Here is a 20,564-nt window from a genome sequence, read left to right as displayed (position 1 = left end):
CTCAGAAACATTTCTGGTGCTGCCAGTAGTTTTACTGACATTTTTAACTTTTGTAAGCCACTTTAGGAGAGTGGGGGATAGACACATCTTAAATTTATAAATGACCTCTTTCTAGTAGGTGGTGCCATGTGAATTCTCGCTCTAAGTAAGAAGGGTGTCTTCATTCTGGGTTATTTTCCTTTATTTGCTAGGGAAGGCAGGAATCCAAAATTTTGTAGGCCTTCCGGTCCCTCGGGGGAAATGACCCCCTCCCATTGGAATGCCTGAGTTTTGTTTCCTGCCTTTGTCAGGGAAGCAGGTTTGCGGCGGTACTCCGCCGTTTTTCTCTATCTTTAATTCTGCTATCTGGGGCGGGAGATTTTTTAAAATTTCCCCCTTTCCCCCCCTTTGTTCTTCTTCCCTTTTACCGTCTTGTTTCCTCGGCTCGTCTTGTTGTTTCGGGCCCCGGGGGTTTAGGATAGTATTTTCCTGCCTGAATAAAATTGCGGCTCCCAACTAGGACGAATACATTTCGTCCATAGATTTGGACCCGGGTCTCCTTGTCTTCCAAGTTCAACAGCACGGCAAACTGGACTCCAAACGAAGCTTCTCAAAATAAGAGACAGATGGCATGCAATAACATTGTTCCCACGAGGCACTTAACGGTCAGTCTTGCTTATATTGCCTTCGTGACTCTCCAGGTATTTCAGCTCAACTGTTGGCTTCAGGCTCTGATTCCTCCTGCGCCAACTTATGTCTTTTGTCCAAAAGCCGGGCTGACTTTCTCCTTTGCTGCAATGCCATTCTACCTTTTACTCTTCTTCTCTCCACTGGTGGAGGAGACCCTGAAGGTGAAAGGCTTTCTCTTCCCTGTTCCTGTTCTCTTGTTTCAGCCGGCTGGTCTTCTGGCTCAGAGGCCCCGTCTTGCTGTTCCAGTGTTATCTCTTCAGAGGGAGTGAGGGCTTGTTCTGCCGCCTCCTCTTCTTCTGAAGAGTAACTCTCAGGCTGACTCACGACACCGAGCTTTCCTTACCTCGGTGGACCTCACTGAGGCCTATCTCCATGTCCCCATCCACCCAAGTCACAGGAAGTTCCTTCGCTTCACTTGCCAGGGCGAGCATTATCAGTTTTGGGCCCTACCATTCGGCTTAACATCTGCGCCAAGGGTCTTCACCAAGATCTTGGTGACCCTCATGGTAGAGGCCCGCAAGCAGAGCGTCCAGGTACACCTGTACCTGGACGACATTCTCATATGCTCGCCTACACAGGAGCTCAGTCGGATCCACACCAGCATCGTGCTCAAGATTTTACAGGAACATGGATTCCTGATCAATAGGGACAAAAGTCAGCTGATCCCATCGCAGAGGCTGACTCACCTCGGAGTAGTCATCGACACCACGACCAGCTTTCTCATACTCACTGCGGAGAAGGTGGCATCCATTTCCTCACTCGCCAAGCAGGTGGCATCTGCTTCCCCCACTGAACAAAAATAAGCCGGGTTAAAAGAGAGGCAATCCAAACCACTTTTGAGATGATCTTTCCTGTGGATGCGTGTTTTGTTGTTCGGATGACCATGAAAAAATGTTTGCTTCGCTCCCTGGGACGTCTCCTTTCTCCTCCCCCAAGAACGGTGATTGGTTGAGGGAGTTTCGCGCTCGGACAAGAATACCGCCCCTTTTGCTGCCTGCCTGCCTGCCTGCCTAGAATCCTGGCACTTCTCTCCCTCCGTCCCTGCACGCCTTCCCCGCCCCTTGCCCGGGATGGGCCTTGGAGATGGGCCCACACCTCCAAGCCCAGGGGGACGTCAGACGGATGGCTCCAGGGGGAGACCGGCGGGGCCACGCCATGTGCTCCTCACACGCTGGGGGTGGTGGTGGTGGCAGCTCAGTCTAGGGCAGCTGGACCCGTAGGGGGGGATGTTCAAGGGAAGGGGATGTTGGCCCCTCTGCTCCAGCAGGGAGGGGGGATTTTTGAGAATTCGGATGGGAAAACTGTGCATCCTGAGAGCGGAAAACCCAAGGCAAAACTCCCTCCCATCACTCTTCTGAAGAGAGGTGGCCAGCCTGCTCTTATCTCCCTCCTTTCTCTCGATGCACTGTGGCCAGATCATGGCTGGTGCGCAGTTTAGGGGCCTTCTTTCCTCTCCCCCCCCCCCGCCATGCACACTGGCTGGATCGGGGCTGGCGCTCAAGCTAGGAGCCCTCCTGTCTCTCACGATGCAATGTGGCCGGATCATGGCCGGCGCACAATCCAGGGGCCTTCTTTCCTCTCCCCCCCCCCGCCATTCCCACTTTCAGCTAAACACTTCTCTGGGCACATGGATTCCCTGCCCCCCCCCCAATCCTATCTATCATTAAAGGGCAATGGGTTCCACACCTATAGAAAATAGAGGGAAGCTTTGAGGAAAGCGCTGCCTTGCCCCCCCCCCAATTTGGAATCTGACTGTTCCAAAAGCAGAACAGAGTGAGGGTGGAAGAAAAATGGAGGAGACCAGAGGGACTGGTGCTTGTTTTTTGCGCTGGGGCTGGTGAACCGCACGAGGTAATCTGCTGGGCGGAGTTGGGGCGGAGCTGGGGGCAGGCATAAACAATGAGCCTGTTGGAAGGGGAGGCCTCCTGCAAAAGGGACAGACCAAACCGTTGTCAAATACAGCATGCTTTGTTCCCATGAAAAACCAAAACTGCATCGAGATTGACAGGGATAAATCGTGGCCATGAAAAAACATTTAAATCGTGTGTTTTTTTTAGTCCGTGGCAAAACAGAAGCAAAATCTACCGTGAAAAATGCCCCATTGTGTAGGGGGAAAAACCTGGAGGATAAAGCGGCCCCTGAGATCTGAAAATACAGAAGTTGGCAGTTCCTTCCTTCAACATCAAAGCCAGGTCCAGGAGTCCCTTCTTTGTTTACCCCATGCTCATGCTCTGCCCGGGCAAAATTCTTGCTTTGGAAAAATTATACTAATCAGATTTAGCATGTGTGTCAAGCTTGGCTGCACCATGCACAGACTGCCTTTCAGTGTACTCCAGTCTGTGTGTTGGTCTTGGCATAAGCCTGGGAATGCTGCCCTCCAGGATGCTTTCTCCCTGCTTGCTGCTTAGTGTCATTTTAAAAAGAAAACCCAAGAAGAAATGGAGGGGAAATCACATGCAGTTGTTTATATTTCTTTGTTCTGTATTTCCTTTTCTGATGACTTTTTGCACGTCAAAGAAGCATCACAAGGCAAAGGGCAAAGGATCAGATTCCTCTCTTCCCCCCACCCTCTGGGGTATTCTGTAATTATTGGTCCCTACGGAGACCTTTGAGATGGCAAAGAATTCTGACATAGGTTTGATGCTGAAATTTATTTTTCCATTCATAAAACAGCACTGTCAATTGTAAAGCAAACACTGCAGAAGAGCAGAGGAGAGGAGGGGCATGGCTCTGAGATGGAGCAACATTGTGCAGAATCTCTCTTTCATTGTGGGCATGGATATAATACCAGCAGGGGAGAAGGGGGATCATGAGGTTTATTCTGCAAAAAACAGAAGTCTGTGGACAGAGAACTTCTCCAATCCTATGGACCCTATCATTTTTACCTGCATTCTTATGCTGAGTGACAAATATAATATGTTATGATTCCTAGGAGAGAGGATATTACTTAAATCCTTTGAAATCCAAATACTTAACTATTTATAAAACCTAGCAAAAAAACCTAGTTGGAAACTCGGTTCAATGTAGTTAAAATACTTACGCCCACTCTTCTCTTGGTCAGTGGGACTCAAAGTGGTCACCTCTCAGGGAAGAATGAATTTTTTCAGACTGGCAGTGCCATCTTCTTGAGTAGGGCAAGAGATATGTAACCTAACCCACCCCTGAATGTTTTGCATGTGATATAAATAGCGGCTGTTCTCTTAGAAGTTTATTTTTATACCAGTCTGCAAAGAGATTTCTGCAGCTATTTGCTCCCCCGTGTCAAAGATCTGGGTAGTAGAAAATTCAGAATAACTTGTGATGAATTCAGAACTGTATGCTATGAAGGAAAGAGCTACAAGTGCATTTATTATAAGCAGCCATAGAGTATCTATGCTTATTATTAACCTTTAAGTAACTGCAGCAGGGCCTAGTGGTAACCTAGCCTCAAAAAACCTTTTAAGTTGCTCAGCTGTAACTTCAGCACACAACTTGCCATTGCTGTGGAACTGAGCTAATGTAACAGGAGGTGCTGCCCATTGCTAGGTTTATAAACTGTAAATGAAACTGACCCCTAATACCTAAGGTGCTGTGCTTGAATTTTCTCTGCTTTGCAATTGGCGGTGTCATTTGCCCCTGTGTGACATGTTACCCTGTTGGAATTCTCCACTTACACCTACGGTGATGGTCACCCAACTGCTGTGCGTTCTCTTTGAACAGGTGTGAACTGTTCCTCAATGTGTAAAGCCACTCGGAACTGACACTTTGGTGCTTAAATTTCCCTGTGGGAGGCACTGGTGAAATAATCCTGCTTCTGTTTAGGGATTATTTCAGTCCTGATCCCCCCCAATTTCTGTAAATAAATCATCCCCCCTTCAAATAACGCCCTCCTTCTCTCCATAAGTTAGATGCACAAGAAAATACAGATGAATAAACAATGGATATTTCATCAAAGATTAGCCATCTGAAATAGGCCCTGCTTGTGGGAAATAACCTTTCAAGTCGGATGCCACTTAGTCATGTGTTCTTGAACCACAGTAAATAGTGATTCTGGTTCTGATTTTGCTGCTTCCCTCCTGATTACCAGGTTTCTGCTCCCTTTCCATCTCTGCTTCTGCCTGCTGCCTGTGCAGCAAGTTGATGCTCACCCAGTGTCACAAAGCCTGATACTCTTTCGGCACCAGCAACTTTTCCTTGCATTGTAAGCACACTGCAGTGTACCTTTTAAATGCTTGCCACCAAAGATGCCAGGAAAATACTGCTGATGTTCAAGGACTGCCATGCTTTGCAATAATGGACAATGAATGATTGTGTCAATGTGAATTCTGATGCAGTACTGGCTCTGGACAAGTATCCTCCCTTCTGCACTAACCCATTGCTTGTCTGGGGTGTGGTGGGTTTTGTATGGGCTTTTCCAAAGGTATTGGTCTCCCCCCCCCTCCCAATATGACTTAGGGATGTGCATTTGGATATAGCTGAGCTGAATACACACACACCTTATCGGTGTTTTTTGGATATATTTGGATCTCCAGATGGTATCCAGGATGTTCAGGCATACCAGTAAATAGGTGCTGAAAAATCCCAGAAATATTCAGGATTAACCAGAAGTATTGGGAGCCAGTGTTTGAAGGCTCCCAGGACTGATTTTTCTTTTTCTTTCCCCTAGTGTCTGTGTCTTCCTGGGCTTGGTATTGGCTAGCCAGGTTGACTGGTATTAGATTATGCCCTTTTGACTTGTTTTTGTTGACTCTGCAAAGGTAGGTTCTTTGCTCAAGTTGCTTCGCATCAGGTTTGCCTCTTGCAGTGGATTCTTGGGTTTGACATGGCTTTAGATTCTTGGGTTGTACATTGGCTGAATTCTCTGATTTTACATTTGCTAGGCAGTCAACAGCATTCCTATTAGGTTTGACTTGGGTGGTTCTCAGGTTGTACGTTGGTTTTTATTCTAGGGTTTTACATTTTTTAAAACTTTTTCTCTCTCATAGGAACCAGTGGAGGATGGCTGGGGGCACCTCATTCAGGGGCCTATAGAACTGGGCCTCTAGGTCCAACTCACTTGAGATTTGGGGCTATATAAATGATAGGTACCAGCAGCTGCACTGCAATTTTGGTGCCTCAGCTTTATAAACAGCCCCCCAGCCCCATAGAAAGTTTCCTAATAGTGAATAATAGCATCAAAAAATATCGGAACCCCCCCCCTAAAAAAAACAACCCTGCTCCAAATACCAAACCAGTATTTGGAAACCAGGAATACCAATGTTTTCCAGCAATCTGATAATTTGATCAGAAAAATACCATTTTTTTAAGCTGCACATACCTAATGTGAATGCTAGCTAGAAGGAAGCCATACTGAAAGGGTATGTGTGGGGATGCTTCCCAAGATAGCTGAAGTCATTGACAGAGGGTCTCTTGTAGGTATCTGTACCATCTGATGTTTGGTGAATGAGTACCAGATCCAAGGCTTTCTGTGTTGTTCAGCTCCCTTATGCTAATTTTCTAGTTTTTTGCTTTTAGCAAAAGCTCTTTCTTAGAAACATTTGTTTGTCTAGACAAGACCTGATTCTAGATGCTGGATCAAGTTTCATTGGAGTAGGTTATCCCACTTCATTGCCTTTTTGTCTTTGATCTTATTGTTTTTAATTGACAGTTATAGTGTGTTTCTGTATTTGACTTCAGTGTTGTAGGCTGCTTTGGGAGCCAGTTTGGATGAAAAGATGGGCAATGTAAGAAATAAATACCAACACCCCAGAAGATGAAGAAAATGGAAGATGGTTTCCTTTCAGGGCTCTAACGGGTATTTATAGTTATAAATTTGTCTTGGCTGACTGAATTAATTAGTCCCTACTGTGGGACTGTTCCCTGTCTAATTTCCTAGTGAGGAAACATTTGTAGAGACCCTAGCATGACTAGACAGCCACAATGATTAAGTGTACCAGTCTTGATTTGCAGAATATTTTATCTTCTTTCTGGTCCTTGCTGGTTCCTATAACCAACAGGAATCAGTGCAGTTCATACAACTGGTTTCCTAAACTAAGACTGGGGAAAAGATGACTGAGCTGTCTCCAGGAGACTTGCCATGCTCCTGGTTGTACAATAGCTACTGTGTGAAAAGTTCTAACTATTATACATTTTCCAGCACTGCTTACAGCCATGGTGGCCAGATTCAGAATGGAGGTCATGCTCTTTTATTTTCTGATGGTAAGGGAAATAACTTTGGCAGGTACAACTTTTCCCACCTTAGTGAAACACAGAAGGGATGTGCATTGCCATAATTTGGCACTAGATAAGTTGCTCACTGGTTGTCAAAGTCATAAATTTATCTCTAAAAGCAGACCAGAGGTTTATGGATGAGGGCCAATAAACTGAAACTTGGTCCAGACAAGACTGTGGTCCTGTTGGTCAATGGAGAGGCTTGTCTGGGACTAGGGAGCCAGCCTGCCCTGGAGGGGGCTGCACCCTCCATGAAGGAACAAGTTCATAGCTTGAGGGTGCTACTGGACCCTGGCCTATCTTTAAAGGCTCAGGTCTCCTTTGTGGTACGTAGCACCTTGTATCAGCTTTGGCTGATTCGCTAGCTACAACGGTTCCTTAAAAACTGCGATAACAGTGACCCATGCTCTGATAATATCCACATTAGATGACTATAATGCACTCTATGTGGAGCTGCCTTTGGAAATGGTCTAGAAACTTAAATTGGTCCAAAATGCAGTGGCCAGGCTATAGGCAAGTGCTGGTGACGTTGTTTTAATTGTAAGCTGCCTTGAGCAGGATTGGCAGCATAGAGATCCTAAAAAAGTAAATATTTGAATATACCTTATGAGACCACAAAGCAAGCCAGACCCATGATCCCTTCCATTGCCATCTCCATGGCCCACAGGGCACTAGAAGTGTAGTAGATATCTATCTAGCATATTTTTATCTTGTTCTTTGTCCAAGGAACTCAGGGTGGCAGACATGGCGCTTGCTTCACAACTGCCCTGTGAGGTACGAGAGACTGCAAGGGAGCAGCTGGCCCATGATATGCAAAGAGCTTCATGGCACAGAGTGGTGGTTTGGACCTGGATCTCCTATAGACCAGACTGGTCACTCTAACCACACCAACTCTCCCAGACTGCAGGTGTTCAGGTTTGCAGGGCATTTTAGGACTGGATTCCATCTAATTTTGAAAGTCAGAGAGATTTGTGTAGAAGAAAATGCACGGAAAACTTTCTAAAGGCCAATTTGGGTGCTCAAAATAAATGAGTGCGATGGAAACACATGGGACTTGCATTCCACCACCACCCCAGTTTCTGATATAACAGATGTTAATCCCAACCATTCAAAATAAAATGCTGTCTGGGCCAGAACAGTGGATTATTTTAAGATTGTCTTCAGAGGCCTTTGTCCAAGTGTCCTCATATTCAGTGCTGAGGTGGGTGGTGACCATGGGAAGAACCTGTGGGGGGACACTTCATTTATGAAAAAACTTCCTTAGACATAATTGCCTCATAGCATCATTGTTAGCTTTTTAGGCTACCAGTTCAGACCAGGTAGTTAAGCTATAATTTGGCTTTGTCTTCTTTACTTTGGCTGGTTCTGTTTTCAATTTAACATCATTGCTTTCTGATTTTGCTGCTTGTTTGTGCTTTTTATCTGTGATTTAATATGTTGTGTTTTTATTATTGCTTTGCTGTTAAGATTCCTCAGGAGCAAATTGTGAAAGGGGGTATGTATGCATTCAAATAAATCAGTTCAGCAGTGCATCTAAAACATGGTTGAAGACCCTTGGAATCTTGTCACAAGCTGTTCTGAATGGGGATAAGAGAATGCAGGTTGGCTCATTTCCCATTCCAGCATCACTAGAAGAGCCTTTGACCTGAGGAGGACCATTGCTTTTTCCTGTTGAAATTCCTGGCCTTACTTTGCAACACGGCCTCTGTAGGCCAAGGCAGCACACACAGGATCTTTGTTCATGCGAAGCATCGGCTACTGTGGTTGAGATGTTTAGCCCTACATTGATGGCAAAGCTGTGCTTGTTTTCTTCCCTCAAAGGGTGCCAGTGTTACCCACTTGCTAGCTGCAGTATGTGTTTTCTCATTATGGGGCAGCATGCAGAAAGACAAATAAGAAATTTTCTACAAGGGATGCTTTTGGTACAGACAAGCTATTCTGCTTTGACATGAAATTAGTGTACTTACTTTTGCCTGACAGATGTTGGGAGAGAGGCTTTCATCATGAGGCACTGATTCTAACCACAGCCTTACTTGCTGTGAGGCAAGTTGAGGCCCAGCATCTCTTTTGACCCAAGCAGGTATGCTCCTCAGCCACAGAAGTAAGCCTTTACAACTGGGTGGATGTGTTTGATATGTTCAGGAAGAAAAGGCGAGCTAGTGAGTAGGCTTCTGGGATAGCATTTGGAAGAGTTAGGCTTCAGCCCCTAAACCCCTAAGGGGGAACACTGGTTTGCTTCACAGGGGGCGATTGTGCGAGAAAACCTATGCTGGATAGATTCTTCTCATCATTTACTAAGTGGTGATTTATTGTAAATGATTTGAAGCGCATAGGACATTAGGCATCGGTAGTGTTTACCAGCTTTGTGAGAAGTTCGTTTTTTGCTATCAAGTCAAATCTGACTTATGGCAACTCCTGGTGGGGTTTTCAAGGCAAGTAACGTTCAAAGGTGGTTTGCGGTTGCCTGCCTCCGCGTCACTACCCTGATATTCCTTGGAGGTCTCCCTTCCAAATACTTGCCAGGGTTGACCCTGCCTAGCTTCTGAGATCTGACGAGATCAGGCTAGCCTGGGCTATCCAGGTCAGGGCATCCTTACCCAATAAGAAATCTAGGGAAGCTGGGAAGGGGTAAAATTCTCATGCTGCAGATGAACAGCCTGCAACATGGTTTCATGGCTACCACTTAATTAGCAAATGGTGACAGACATTTTTCTGTGTGAAATGATACACTGTTATTTTCCCAGCTGAATGTTAGGGACACAAGGAATGTATCCATTAATTTGTTAGTTCCCTATATCTGCATCCTGCTCAAAATATTGTTTGTGGTGTCCAATGTGCCATTAAAATGTGGATTAAGGGACAATACTAAGCAGGTCTACTTGGAAGTAAGTCCGATATTATTCAGTGGGACTTGCTCCCCAGAAAGTACCTTTAGATTTGCAGCATTAGAAGGGTAGAATGGCACCTGATCATACCAAAGAGGAGCACTGGAAGAAATGGGTTATCAGCTGGGAACTCCAAAAGCTTGTTTTTCCTGCTTTGTACTATGTGTTTAATGTTGCCTTGAGAAAAAATGTCCACTATTTCTTTGCTTTGTGATTTGTCCATGGACCATATATTATCCATCTCTGGCAGTGGTATTTTAACTTTGGTAAACATGCTATGAGAACGGTGGATCGGATAATAACGATGACTGTAATGATGGCCAAAGGGGGCAAGACCAGCAGGGCCAGTTTTTAGTACCCCAAGGTCTCCAATGCACCCCCAGCACTATGGCTCAGTAGTCCAGCTATTTGCTGTTGGAGGGATATCACTTTTGCTTGGTCTCACAGGCTGTCTGATTCATGTGCTACAGGATGAAAGTGAAGTTTTTCCACAGTGCTATTTGACCCACATTGCCAGGCTTGCTGTAGAATGTAGCATTGCAATTTATACTTGTGATGAATGATTTGGCGGCGTGTTAACAAGCTTTGCTAGATTCAGGCCGTGAATTGCAAGGGCCTTGGCCTTGAGCTGCATGGCTATGATGCTGCCCATACAATTGGATTTTGTAGTGGCTATTGTGAGGGCTGGGGAGTTAATCACTCATATGATGTGTCTAGCATACAGAGTTCATTATCTTTCTACATCTGGTACGAGCTCTCTTGTGTTCTAGAAGCTAACTTCATTTATGATCAGAGATAGATATCTGCAGGGATGTAGTAGATTTATAGAAGACCATTGTGTGCGCGTTTTGGTTATCTGTCACCCCATCCCTTGCCATTTGGGTACAGGTTCATGACTCTCCCAGTCACCCATAGCCCATTCAGTTATTTCATAGTGGGGAAGAAAAACTCAGATCAAATGACCTAGCAGTTTCTGGTGCCAATCACTTGCCCTAGAAGAATTGCTATTGTGAAGTCTCTTGTCAGTGGTGCCAGAAAAGATTGGTATCCACATTATATTATTTTTGAAGGCGATTGACTAAGTTCAAAAGGGTACGTGGAGGACTTTTTGTCCCTGCCGCAGGCCCTAAATTCCCTCCTTATCTTCATATACCTTTTTTTCTAGTGCCCATGTCAGGATATCTGGATCACTTGCAGAACATCATGCGTGTTTGGAAACAACATACATGTTGCAAACAAATTGTATTCCATACACAACGGGCTTGGTGGAATATTGTTACTGAAGACCCCAGCTAGAGGTGTTAAATAGAATTCAAACATAAATCCAGTGGGAACTGATGATATACATAAATTATTGTCCTTTTCTGTAACTAGTGGAACCAAAATAAGCCAATACAGGTGTACTTAGGTTTAATGTCCTTGATTGATACTGGTTACAAATTTTTCATGGTGCAGAACTGGGTTATATCACACAGTTTCTTTGTTCACATATGTCAAATCTGGTCTCTAATGACTTTGCCTTAGGCTGCTCTACTTTGGTCACATCATTAGAAGACCAGAGTTCACTGGAAAAGGCAATAATGCTAGGAAAAGTTGAAGGCATTAGGAAAAGAGGAAGACCCAACATGAGATGGATTTACTTAATCAAGGAAGGCACGGCCTTCAGTTTGCAAGGCCTCAGCAAGGCTGTTAATGATAGGATGTTTTGGAAGTCATTAAGTCATAGGGCCGCCATTAAATTGGAAGCAACTTTTTAGCACACAACACACAATGACCATCACTGCACCTTTACCCTTTTGAGACTTCATTGGTGTGTGAGCCAATTGATCGTTAGCATACTTGGGCTGTGTTTTCACCATATGTAAGCACTTCACTGTTTGTGCCCCGCTATGGCAATTATAACTGGAAGGTGATACTGCTGAGATTGTATATAAACTCTCACTTAAGGCATGAAGAGATTACTTTCTTTTCTATGAATCATGGGACTCAAAAAGAAACCCAGACTAGATCTACGCACTATTGTATATTGCACTATTGTTGGATTATCACAGCCATCCACCTCTTGATTGCCCTGTCCACACAGGAGAATCCCAGAGGTGAATGATTAGAATACATTTACTTATTTATATACCATTTTTCTCCCCAGTTGGGACTCAGTGCAGCTTACAACATTGTTCTCCTCTCCTCCATTCTTTCACTACAACAACCCTGCAAAGGAGGCCATAATGAGAGTTTGTGACAGGCCCAAAGTCACCCACTGAGCTTCCATGGTAGAAGTGGTAATTTACAGGTCTCCCAGGGTCCTAGTCTACCACTCTGTCCACTATGCTGCACTGGCCCTCCATGGAGAGAATGGCACCATAGATTGGCACAGTGTCCAGCAGTGTGTGACTCCTGCCATTAACATGTGAGGCTGGAACCTAACAAAACCTTCATTTTTTTTGTAAGGTATTCTGTAAGCCTTTGTTCTGCATTATAGACTTTTAATGCTTTTGTCTAGAACATAAATAACAACACGCAGCTATATACAGAGTACCAGCTGGACTTTGTTCATGGAGATCTGGGTTCAAATGTCTCCTTGGCGTAACTCTGAATAGGTGACCTTGATCAGCTTGGTATCTGACATAACATGAGATAAACCCTATATATAGTTCTGAGCTACTTGAAAGAAGAGTAGCGTACAAATACGATTTATATGATAATTTATTACTACATCTATGGTGTTATAGCTGTTCGTGCTTCTGCCTTTGAAGTAGTCTTTCTGGGGTCATCCACAGAAGCTAAGACTGTGTTTCCTAAATTTTTGGTTCCTTGAGCATAATTTTTCCTGCTTTAAAATTAGAGGCCCATTTCATTCTTAATGCTCAAAGATGCATATATATATATATGCTCAAAGATGCATCATTGCTCCATTACTCGGCTAATGCCACTGCCCGTGTTTTGGCCCAGAAGAGGGGATCAGTGCTCATCCCTGGGTTTAGTAGGTGGAGCACACTTTTCACATTTTTTTAAATTTTTTGTTTTATGAAACCAAAATGCAAACTCTTATCACATATTTAATGAAACTTTTAAAAAATGTAATCCTCTCTATCATTGTCCAAAGCTCAAAGTATTGTATAGTGAAAAGGTGGAAAACCAAAGGTATTCATCACGAAAATGTTGTACCCTGTGAGAAAGTTACTACAGAATTCCAAGAACCAATTCACAGAAACCATTTTATGTTAACTTTTGAGATTAATTTTTGAAATTTTGTAAGTGCCACCTCAAGGTAAAACTAGCCATTTGGTTATTTGTTAGAACTTGGAGTGTTGTGGAAAGCAAGTACCTTGGAACCAGCTTTTGGAATCTTTTAAAAGGCATGATTATTTATGCTCTAGGAATAAGTTTGGTGGGAGAACTGCCATTGAACCCCAGTGTGGTATAATGGTTAGGGTGCTGGAGTAGGGGGAGATCCAGGTACAAATCCTTTCTCAACCATGCAGCTTGCTGGGTGACCTTGGGCCAGTCACTGTCTCAGCCTGTCCTACCATACAGAGTTGTTGTGAGGATAAAATGGAGGGGGAAAGAACTGTGTGTTGCTCTGAGTTCCTTGGAGGAAAGGGGGGATACATAAATACCATAGATCTAAGCCTGCTACTTGCCTGGATGGCAGTGATTGCATGTGTTGGCACAAACACCTTCAGTTCTCAGGAGGAAGGACTAGCCTGTGGTCTTGCCTTAGATAATTTGTGTGGATAAACTAAAATCAAGGAATACAGGTCAAAAAGAAAATGAGAGGGTGATGCTCAGGGCTTGTTCTAATGCTTTCATCACGTTCCCACGGTCGATGCTAAAGATTGCTACCTTTTACAGTGCAATTTTATAGAGTTACTCCAATCTAAGACCTTTGAGTAGATTACATTGTGGGTGTCCCATATGTCTACTGGTTTTCATTCCCTTCCCCCTGCCTTCCTCGCCTCTTTCCCCACCCATCCTGTAAGTGAGTCAAAGTGAAAGCAGAAGTTGATGAACGTTGCTTAGGGTGAAGCCAAGCAGAGCCAGCAGGGCTATTTTAAAACTGTCTTGGTTTCCAGTTCTCCCTGTCCTTTGTGCAGGGCCTAAACTTGCTCTGTCCTGCTTGGTCTGGGTTAAGGTTCATTCTGATTTGGTGAATGCAGAAATTTCCTAACGGGAAAACCTGTGGGAATACTCATGCACGTGACGTTGTTTGTTTCTCCCAAAGTTGAGGGAGGGAGAGAACCACCGTAGAGAAGGCAAAGAAATGGCTGAGATTAGTGAAGGATTACAAGATGCTAACAATATGTGTAAATGTAGAAGATGGGCCTGTTGACAGGGCTGCTGCTGATGTCTGGATTTAGGGACTAATACAAGGCAGTAGTTATAGTGCCTTTCGTTCTACATATACCTGAGATTCTACCAGGAGAGATGAGTGGCTCAGTGGTAGAGCATCTGCTTGGCATGCAGAAGGTCCCAGGTTCAGTCCCTGGCATCTCCAGGTAGTAAGTAGGTGACGTGAAAGAGTGAAAGACCTCAACCTGAGAGCCATTGTCTGAGTAGACAATACTGACCTTGATAGACTGATTCAGAATAAGGCAGCTTCATGTGGCCCTACACTTACCTGAGAAACTGTAGACCATGACCACTTGTAGGCCATAGAATGCTTTCAGATAATCCATGAGAGTGCAACAAAGGTAAATTCCAGAGGGGTCGCCATGTTAGTCTGTTGCAGCAACTGCTATCAAGAGTCCTGTTGTACTTAAAGACTGATGGATTTATCGTGGCAGAAAATTTGTACTAGAACTCCATTTATCAGATGCATGAACTATAATCCACTGTTGGCAGATAAACATGGAGCACAGAGGAAAAAATAGTAAGCAGGGAAACCAAAGACCATGAAATGAAAGGGAACAGTATGCAACTTGTTTATTCATACCTCAAATTTATACAAGATGAGAATTGGACTCTGTTTACCTTTTCTTTCCCTCTGTGACTGTGTGTGTATAATATGCACACATACAACACCCTCCAGTTGAATATTTGGAATATTTTGTGAGACTGAAACACCCTTCCATAAACATAATTTTATTATTGAATGTAGGTTTCAGCAAAATGTGGAATATTTTGTAGCAACTCATGGCAGGGTTGGAACATCTGAGGGCAGGGTGGTGAGCGGTGAGAGCTCACTGGGAGGCAGAATAGGGAACAGTCTGCTCTGCAAAGAGTCGTGCAACGTGATGGCAATGTATAATAAATGAATACAAAACATCAAAATACTGGCAGCCCTGCCCAAAGCCTCACAGGTGTGCAGTTCAAGGCTTCATTTGCAACTCATTATTATTACAGCACCCAGGATGTTTTGCAAAGCTGAAAAAGAAAACGACTAGGCCCTGCTTGTAAGAAGCTTACAGTCTAAAATCAAAGATGGGGAATTCAGTGTGGGGTGGGGGAGAGAGAAAAGGTAGCAAGGGGTTGTTCCTGCAAGGGGCAGGCAGTTTCCACTTAAGTTGGAGGAATTAGAAGGGGAGAGAGTGTGAGAGGGAGTAACTGGGATTGATAACCTGATATACCAGGATAATCCTGGGTGAAAACTCTTAAATGAGCAGGCGGTATGTATAATTGAAATGGGTTTTATTAAAGAAGAAAAATAATAAAAACAAGAAATGTATTTCAAGCAACAAACATACACACGCAAAGCATACAAGGGCTAACTAAGGGGAAAGGGAGGAGGTTTGAATAGTGTTTCAGGGAAGGGTGATAGTTACCAGTCTTGAAGGGACGTCCACGAGAGCAGCGCTGAGGAGGAAAATGACCAGCGTTTCCAAAAGCAAAGGAGAAAGCCCACATGCGAGTGGTAGAGAGTGCACAGATCCAGGACACACATACACACTATGATGGTCAAGGACCTTGTATTAATACATCAAAATGAGTCCTGAGGTGGTATGAGGTATTCTTGCAGGAAAGCCAGAGGACAAAGAATTGATTGCTTTTCTGGGGTTCCGACAAAAGGGTAGGAAAGGCTTGATGGGTTGTTAGGTCCCAAGAGAATGCCTGGGCTATTCACTTGAATACTGATTGATTGGAGGGATGGGTGCAGATAGGGTGAGTAATGGTCTGCTGGGAGCACTTACAATGGAGTTTAGCTAGCCCCATTGTTAAGCCAGGCACACCTTAGGGCCAGGGGAAAGGTCAGCTGCCAACCTTCTTCCTGCCGAGACTTCAACACAACCAAAATGGATCCCCAAAACTCTGAGGAGCATTCATTTTGTGGAAGCAGTGCCCTCCTCTGGTGTCAGTCTCTGAGACCCCCTGGCCTCCATGAAGCCCTTTAACGGGAGGAGGGGTCCAACTGCTCACAGGGTGTCAATGAGCAAATGTAGTGATTTTAATGATGCTTGGTGTTAGGTACGAATGAAGGTTACAGAACGAAGCCAAAGGCATTGTGGAGCAATTGGGTGTCGAGAAAGTATTTCAAGAAGTAGAACCATCAAGGAAGGAGTTCTGTGCAGAGGGTGCAATAAAGAAGAATGGCAGAATCATGTTAAAATGGTAGCGACATCGCAGAAACTGGGGTGCTGAAGCTGGAGATACAAAGGTCACAGGTAGGAACATAGCAGCAAACCATGGCAGAAAGTCAAGGACAAGAAAATTATGATGGATATGGAAGAGGAGGGCCATCCCATTGATAATGGTAGACACGAATGAGCGATGGTAGAAACCTTTTTAAAAAAAATGAAAACTGAGATTACAATGCCAATTCTGGTTTGTAGTTTTTAGGAGTTTTGCTATGTATGGCACATGTGCATCACTGTATGTTTTCTGGATGTTGCGTCTGGCAAAATGAGCTCCAGCGTACAAACATGTATGCTGCAATAAATGTGTTAGTCTTTCTAATATCGCTGAATTATTTTGTCTACAGCAGATCAACATGACTTTGCCTTTGGAATTTGTTATCCTGCTGTTTTTTTAATGTGTTTGGTAGGTTGACCTGATAGAAGTGGAATTGGTTGAATGTGTTTGTAAGCTGTTCAGCTGAGCAGTTTGAGGCAAAGAACTGGAAATGAGGACAGTCAAGGAACCAGGAACCGCATGCCTTTACTTTTTAGTTTACTGTGGTCATTTATGCATGGTCGCTTTACCCTCCTTTATTCCCCGTTTCAGCCAGGATCAAATTTTTCAGTATGCATGATACCTCATTCCTTGGAACGCAAAATGAACCCGGCTTTTCCCATTCCTCTTCTGACCCAAATTAAACCGTTCATCCTGGCTCATTCTGGAGTCACAGAGCATGCATGCTCTGTTCTTGGGTTGAGCTTCACCCCACCCTTTTCCAAACCCCTCTTCAAGGAAGCATGTAGATAGCCAAACAGGGGAAGCACAAAAGATTGGCTTCTCTCACAGCCAATCATGAAGCATTGTGTAAAGGCAGGGATTCAAGTGTTTCCTGCTTCCTTGGAGCTCTTTCTGAGCAAAAGAAAGGCTTTTTTAAAACAAGGCTTGGATTTCTCCCCGCCCCCTTCTTTCAGATCGCTCCGTTTTTTGTTTTTCATTCTTAAAATGCTTTTCAATGCTGCAGTTGGGTCTGGGGAAAGGAAATCTCTCAGGGTGAGTACTGTGAAGTCAGCCAATTACAGAGCAGCATTTAAAGGGGTGGGACTTGATTTGAACTTGGGAGACTGCTTTTCTGTATTAATGCCTCCATTAGCACACAGTTTCGGCCCTGATTATTCCAGCCAATGCATACAGTTTCCCCCAACCCGGGTTACTTTGATCCTGGCTGAAATGGGAAATAAAGGAAGTTAAAGTGGCCATGCATAAATGACCAACGTGAACTTGTAGTTCGTTATATCCTTCCACCTGGGATTCTTACATTCCAGATAACTTTTGTTGGTTACTCCTGCCTTTTGGATCTTATGGATGGTCCTGGCTCTGCCCCAGTTTTAAGGTTTTTCTGGAGGACCTCTTTCTTCTCTTTGTTCCCTGGCAGTTGGGGTGGCATTTGCTCTTGGCCCCTCCACTGATTTGTGACTGTCCCTGAGACATTTATGGTTCCCTTTCCTAGACATCAGCTCTTCTAAAACTGGGGACAGTTAGATTTTCTATGCTGCCTCTTCAGAGTCCTGCTCAAAGTGGCTTACAATTGTAAAGGACACAAGCCATTAGAGGAGACCTGAGCCTCAAATGGTTGGCCAGGATCTAGTAGCACCCCCAAGCTACAAACCAGCTCCTTCAGGGGGAGTGCAACCTCCTCCAGGGCAGGCTGGCTTCACAGTTCCCAAGCAGCTTCTGCCATTCATCAACAGTACCTCATTCTTGCCTGGATTGAGCTTCAGTTCATTGGTCTTCATCCATCCCATTATCTTCTCCAGGACTTTAACCTGGCTTAGCTGTTACAGAGAAATAATGCTGGGTGTCATTGGTGGCACCCCACTCCAAATCCCTGGATGATGTGTCCCAACAGTTTCACGTAGATGTTAAACAGCAGGAAAGTTAAGATGGGACCCTGCAGGATCCCATAGCATAAATATGACAGAGCCAAGCAGCAGTCTCCCAGCACCACCTTTTGGAATCAGTTGGTCAAGTAAGAGTAGAACAATGGAAGCACTGTGTCCCCCTTGTGCAAGCATTTTTATCTAAAATGCATTGCCGAGGAATCACAGTGGGCTTATTTTTCCTGGGTCAACATCCTCTGGAGCTTGAGATAAAAGTTTCTTCACAACCTGGAGAAGTTCTGCTGGAGGGCATTATGCAGACACAAAGGTGACATAAAAGAAAGCTTTGCTGTGCCATTGTTGCCACAGACTAGGCATGATAATGAGCTCTCTCCTGTGTCTGGTCGCATTCACTTAGGGGCATTTTTCACGGTAGATTTTGCTTCTGTTTTGCCACGGACTAAAAAACCACACAATTTAAATGTTTTTTTCATGGCCGCAATTTATCCCCGTCAATTATCTGTAGTTTTGGTTTTTCATGGGAACAAAGCACGCTGTATTTGACAACGGTTTGGTCTGTCCCTTTTGCAGGAGGCCTCCCCTTCCAACATGCTCATTGTTTATGCCTGCCCCCAGCTCCGCCCCAACTCCGCCCAGCAGATTACCTCGTGCGGTTCACCAGCCCCAGCGCAAAAAACAAGCACCAGTCCCTCTGGTCTCCTCCATTTTTCTTCCACCCTCGCTCTGTTCTGCTTTTGGAGCAGTCAGATTCCAAATTGGGGGGGGGGGGCAAGGCAGCGCTTTCCTCAAAGCTTCCTTCTATTTTCTATAGGTGTGGAACCCATTGCCCTTTAATGATAGACAGGATTCGGGGGGGGGGGCAGGGAATCCATGTGCCCAGAGAAGTGTTTAGCTGAAAGTGGGAATGGCGGGGGGGGGGGGGGGGGAGAGGAAAGAAGGCCCCTGGATTGTGCGCTGGCCATGATCCGGCCACATTGCATCGTGAGAGACAGGAGGGCTCCTAGCTTGCGCACCAGCCCCGATCCAGCCAGTGTGCATGGCGGGGGGGGGGGGGGAGAGGAAAGAAGGCCCCTGGATTGCGCGCTGGCCATGATCCAGCCACATTGCATCGAGAGAGACAGGAGGGCTCCTAGCTTGCGCACCAGCCCCGATCCAGCCAGTGTGCATGGCGGGGGGGGGGGAGAGGAAAGAAGGCCCCTGGATTGCGCGCTGGCCATGATCCGGCCACATTGCATCGTGAGAGACAGGAGGGCTCCTAGCTTGCGCACCAGCCCCGATCCAGCCAGTGTGCATGGGGGGGGGGGAGAGAGGAAAGAAGGCCCCTGGATTGCGCGCTGGCCATGATCCGGCCACATTGCATCGTGAGAGACAGGAGGGCTCCTAGCTTGCGCACCAGCCCCGATCCAGCCAGTGTGCATGGCGGGGGGGGGGGGGGAGAGGAAAGAAGGCCCCTGGATTGTGCGCTGGCCATGATCCAGCCACATTGCATCGAGAGAGACAGGAGGGCTCCTAGCTTGCGTGCCAGCCCCGATCCAGCCAGTGTGCATGGCGGGGGGGGGGGGAGAGGAAAGAAGGCCCCTGGATTGCGCGCTGGCCATGATCCGGCCACATTGCATCGTGAGAGACAGGAGGGCTCCTAGCTTGCGCACCAGCCCCGATCCAGCCAGTGTGCATGGGGGGGGGAGAGAGGAAAGAAGGCCCCTGGATTGCGCGCTGGCCATGATCCGGCCACAGTGCATCGTGAGAGACAGGAGGGTTCCTAGCTTGAGCGCCAGCCCCGATCCAGCCAGTGTGCATGGCGGGGGGGGGGGGGAGAGGAAAGAAGGCCCCATGAACTGCGCACCAGCCATGATCTGGCCACAGTGCATCGAGAGAGAGGAGGGAGATAAGAGCAGGCTGGCCACCTCTCTTCAGAAGAGTGATGGGAGGGAGTTTTGCCTTGGGTTTTCAGTTCTCAGGATGCACATTTTCCCCATCCGATTTCTCAAAAATCCCCCCTCCCCTCTGGGGCAGAGGGGCCAACATCCCCTTCCCTTGAACATCCCCCCCACGGGTCCAGCTGCCCTAGACTGAACTGCCACCACCACCACCCCCAGCGCGCGAGGAGCACATGGCGTGGCCCCGCCGGTCTCCCCCTGGAGCCGTCCGTCCAACGTCCCCCTGGGCTTGGAGGTGTGGGCCCAGCTCCAAGGCCCATCCCGGGCGAGGGGCGGGGAAGGCATGCGGGGACGGAGGGAGAGAAGTGCCAGGATTCTAGGCAGGCAGGCAGGCAGCCAAAGGGGCGGTATTCTTGTCCGAGCGCAAAACTCCCCCAGCCAATCACCGTTCTTGGGGGAGGAGAAAGGCAACGTCCCGGGGAGCGAAGCAAATA

The 20,564-nt window shown here is 46.0% G+C and overlaps 1 protein-coding gene across 1 annotated transcript in view; it reads left to right on the top strand.

Annotated features, from left to right (window-relative positions):
• Nucleotides 1-20,564, top strand: part of TFEB (transcription factor EB) — an 80,445-nt gene that overhangs the window by 37,517 nt on the left and 22,364 nt on the right. The window lies entirely within an intron of this gene.

The sequence above is a fragment of the Euleptes europaea genome, chromosome 2 (assembly GCF_029931775.1).
Source record: "Euleptes europaea isolate rEulEur1 chromosome 2, rEulEur1.hap1, whole genome shotgun sequence".
NCBI classification, from domain to species: Eukaryota; Metazoa; Chordata; class Lepidosauria; order Squamata; family Sphaerodactylidae; genus Euleptes; species Euleptes europaea.
This window is presented reverse-complemented; position numbering and strand designations above follow the sequence as displayed.